The following is a 4,835-nucleotide window of genomic DNA, read 5'->3' as shown; positions in this document are numbered from 1 at the left end:
GTCAGACTATCCCCTTCTTGGGGTCAGGAGACTGAGTCCACCTGGATTTTCAGATCCGGTACGCGAGAGTGACTTGCCCAGAGGGCCCACCCTTCTCCGGGACAGTTAGGGTGCAGTCTCTCATTGATGTTTCTATCTCTACCCCTCTCCCTTTCTCTCTCTTAAATAAATACATACATACATACATACATACATACATACATACATACATACATATTTTTAAAATATTAGCACAGTCCTAGAGTCCCACTCAGTCATTAACAATGAGTCCAGCCCATCATCCTATTGAGGATATTTACATGGCCCATAAATTTATGAAAATTGCTCAACATTTTTAGTCAGGAAACTCAAGCCAGAACATGATATCACTGCACCCCTCCCAGAATGGCAGAAATAAAAAACTCAGACAAAACCAATTGTTGGCAAGAATTTGGACTAATTCTATCTCATATATTGTTAGTGTGGGAGTAAGTTGATGCAAATACTTTGACAAATGCTTGGACAGTACTCACTACACCCAAACATTTGCTCTCAGCAATTCCACTCCGTTATATACCCAGCAGCCATGCACGCATCTGTGTGCCAAAATATATGAAGGAATTATTCACAGCAGCGTGACTTGTAAAATCCGGGTACAACACACATGCCGGTGAGCAGTAGAGGACAAGGAGCGTGACTGTTCGTATATGGAACCTCTTGCAGCCATGAGAGTGACTAAGCTACAACCACACACAGCCACAGGAATGAGACCGGACATAACAGTGAGAGAGAGCCAGGTACAGAGGGGTGTCCCCTGTAATATCTCACTCTCAAAATCTGACAGAACTCATCTATGGCATTAGACATGAAGGGAGTGGTTACTGGGGTGGGGGCAGTTTATGACCAAATAAGATCCGAGGGCCCTGGGGTGCTGGGAGCACTGTGGGCGGTGTCCATCCCCACGTTCGCTCTGTGAAAGCCACTGGACACCACGCTCTGTCCACCCTTTCTGTGGGTGTGGTCCTCCATGAAAGTAGACTTTTCTGGGTTTTTGAAATAATTCTTTTTAAGCCAACCTGGAATTATTTGCACTAAAGCTTTTAGAAATGCTGAATTGAAATAATCACTGCAATTTTAAAAATCCAAGGAAATAAACTCCTGTGACTGAGACAGAAGAGAATTGAGAGCCGGGGAGCAGTGAGCCTGGCAGCGGACTCCTGAGCAGCTGTGGGACTGGCTGTCAAGCCAGGAGGAGGGATCAAACCTGGGAGGGGGGGAGGGGTGCCCCTGGGTAGGGCATGAGTGGCTCATGGACAGGGGCTAATAGGTTGGAAAACTGGAAAACTGAGAGGTGGAGGGGGCGTGTTCATGGACCTCTTGCCAGGGCTGAGTGGATGGAGATACTGGCGTGCACTGGGGTGCCAGCGAGGGGGTCTGTGCGGCGGGGCTGCTTGTACTTGGGTGGGGAGAGGCCTGGGTGGGTGGTGTCACCTAGCCTCTCCCCAGCACCACAGGCTTGGCCATGGAGCCCCTGAACAGGCAGCACCTGGGGTGGAGCCGGCATGGGCTCAGCAACGCGGCCCCCACTCCCCAGGCTCACCTGGTGGCTGCACTGCTATCGCCCAGCCAGCCTGTAGCAGCTGTTCTTTGAAAAGAGAAATAAAGGCTTCCGTCATGGCCAAGATGGCGGCGCCCGGGGTCCCGAGCAGCCGTCGCAGAGGGTGCCACCGCCCTCGGCGAGGTCGGGCCGCCCCGCGCGGAAGAACCGCCCCCAGCCGCCACACCACCACCGCCGCCGCCTAGCACTGCATCCCAGGCCCCGCCCGGGACGGGACGGCAGCCGTGCCATGGATTCTTCCAGTTCATCCAGCTCCAGTTTTGCGTCGGCTCCCCCAGTCCCGGCGCTGTCGTGCTCCTGTACTCGAAGGAGCTCAAAAAGTGGGATGAGTTGGAAGATATGTTAGAGGAAAAGAGGCATGTCAGTGACTTGAAGTTTGCGATGAAGTGCTACACGCCTCTCCTGTGCAAGAGGCTCACCCCGTGCACGCCAAGCGATATTAAGTGTAGTGTTCTCACTCCGAAGAGGTTTACTGTCATTAAGCAGCTCTCCAAGGAGCCCCTCCAGGCCCAGGATGCCCTCCGAGAGGAAGCTTGCCAGATCTTGGATGAAATAAGCCACAAGCTGCGTCTGGGAGCCCTCCGGTTTTTTGCCTTTGCCCTGAGCAAAATATTTAAACAAATTTACTCCAAAGTGTGTGTCAGTGAAGAAGGTATTCAGAAACTGCAGCGAGCCATCCAGGAGCACCCGGCGGTCCTGCTGCCCAGCCATCGGAGCCACATCGACTTCCTGATGTTGTCGTTCCTTCTGTACAACTATGACCTGCCGGTCCAGTCATCGCGGCGGGGATGGACTTTCTGGGGATGAAGATGATCGGGGAGCTGCTGCGCATGTCAGGCGCCTTCTTCATGCGGCGCACCTTCGGCGGCAATAGACTCTACTGGACTGTGTTCTCCGAATACGTCAAAACCATGTCACAGAATGGGTATGCTCCTGTTGAATTTTTCCTCGAAGGGACAAGAAGCCGCTCCGCCAAGACACTGACTCCTAAATTTGGTCTTCTGAATATTGTAGATGGAACCTTTTTTCAAAAGAGAAGTTTTTGACACCTACCTTGTTCCAATTAGCATCAGTTATGATAAGATATTGGAAGAAACCCTTTATGTGTATGAGCTTTTAGGGGTGCCCAAGCCAAAGAAATCTATGGCTGGATTGCTAAAAGCCAGGAGGATTCTCTCGGAAAACTTCGGCAGCATCTATGTATACTTCGGAGACCCCGTGTCGCTTCTATCTCTGGCAGCTGGGAGGTTGAGCTGAAGCCCATATAACCTGATCCCAAGGTACATCCCTCAGAAGCAGTCGGAGGACATGCAAGCCTTCGTCAGCGAGGTGGCCTACAGGATGCAGCTCCTGTAGATCCAGAACCTGGTGCTGAGCCCGCGGGTCCTGGTCGCCGCCATCCTGCTGCAGCACCAGCCGGCCATGGGCTTCGATGCCCTGGTGGAGAAGACGCTGTAGCTGAAAGGCTTAACCCTGGCCTTCGGGGGCTTCCTCACGTGGCCCGACAGTGAACCTGTGGACGAAGTCATCCAGGCCAGCATCCTCCTGCACTCCAACATCGCCAGCCTCGACAGGGACCGCGTGGTTCTGAAAGTGGACGCCAGAGACACGGAGGTGGTGGACGGCCTCATCTACCAGCTCATCGCGCTCCTCATGTGCTCGGCCTGCAGGAACCAGCTGCTCAACCTCTTCGTCTGACCCTCCTTGGTGGCTCTGGCGCTGCAGGTGGCTGGCGGGGGCAGGAAAGAGGACGTCATCTACTGTTGCTTCCGCTTTCTGCGTGATGTCTTGTCCAACGAGTTCATCTTCCTTCCGGGAAACGCAGTGAAGGACTTTGAAGAAGGCTGCTACCTGCTTTGTAAAAGCGAGACCATTCAGGTGACAACGAGGGACATCCTAGTTACAGAGGAGGGGAAGACTGTGTTCGAGTTTTTAATAGGACTCTTTAGGCCTTTTGTGGAGTGTTACCAGATCATTTGCAAATACCTCCTGGAGGAGGAGAAAGACTGCTTCACCGAGGAGTACCTGGCTCGGGTCAGGACGTTCACCAGCCAGCTTCTCGATCAAGGCACCTCACAGTGTTACGACGTCCTGTCCTCTGAAGTACAGAAAAATGCCTTGGCAGCCCTGGTGCGGCTGGGCGTGGTGGAGAGGAAGAAGGTAAATAACAACTATGTATATTTAATGTGAACGAGCCTGCCACAGCGAAGCTAGAAGAAATGCTTGATTGTAAGCCGCCAGTAGGAAAACCAGCAACTGCAAAACTTTAATGACTGCCAAGCAGCTGTGGGACTGTGGTTGTACAATTACTGTCATCCAAGGACTCTTACAGCCAATGGCGTGAAGCAAGAGCCTTTCTCCTCCTCCCGAGACCCAGACCGAGGCTCTGCGGAGAGGAAGGGCACCGCCTACAGCATCGGGCGATGTCTCCGCCCACCACAGGACTTAAAAGGCATTTGTATCAACTCTGTGTGTTTTAAAATAAAATAACCTTTTGGGGGAAAAAAAAAGAAAAGAGAAATAAAATGGGTGAAATTAGTTAAGAATAAAATGGAGTTGTCTTACGTAACTATGTTACTGCAAATATAGGAGAGATTTCAACAATCTTAAAACTATGAAGAAATTAATGTCAATGGAAAAGACTACAAAGAAAAGTTAAAGCAGATGTTAAAAGTCTCTTTTGCTTCACCCATATCCAGAATCTTTTACAGGTAAGTCCTACTAAACCTTCCAGGAAGGCTCTGATCTTCCATACAATATTCAGGAGAATGAAGAAATATAGGGAAATCTAAACAACTCATTTATTAGGCATAAATAATATTGATCCTAACGCCAGTTAGGAAACAAAATAAGAAGAAGAAGAAAAGGAAAATCAAGCATAGACCGTGTTTATGGATTGGAAGAATTAATATTAACATGTCCATACTGCCCAAGGCAATCTATAGATTCAACACAATCATTATTAAAATACCACCAGCAGCCATAGCCGATTTGGCTCAGTGGATAGAGCTTCAGTCTGAAGGGTCCTGGGTTCAATTCCAGTCAAGGGCACATGTCTGGGTAATGGGCTCAATCCCCAGTAGGGGGCGTGCAGGAGGCAGCCAGTCAATGATTCTCTCATCATTGATGTTTCTATCTCTCCCTTCCTCTCTGAAATCAATAAAAATATATTTTAAAAAAATATATACCATCAGCATATTTCACAGATATAGGGCAAATACTCCAAAAATGTATATGG

The 4,835-nt window shown here is 49.9% G+C and overlaps 1 pseudogene across 1 annotated transcript; it reads left to right on the top strand.

Annotated features, from left to right (window-relative positions):
• The first annotated feature begins 1,814 nt into the window (after positions 1–1,814).
• LOC308247106 (dihydroxyacetone phosphate acyltransferase-like) lies at positions 1,815–3,867 on the top strand (annotated as a pseudogene). The gene has a single exon. The product of its transcript is annotated as a dihydroxyacetone phosphate acyltransferase-like (transcript).
• The last annotated feature ends 968 nt before the right edge of the window (positions 3,868–4,835 follow it).

Source organism: Plecotus auritus, assembly GCF_963455305.1.
Source record: "Plecotus auritus genome assembly, chromosome: 4".
NCBI classification, from domain to species: domain Eukaryota; kingdom Metazoa; phylum Chordata; class Mammalia; order Chiroptera; family Vespertilionidae; genus Plecotus; species Plecotus auritus.
The sequence above is the reverse complement of the archived record's forward strand: the minus strand, read 5'-3'. Positions and strand labels throughout refer to the sequence as shown.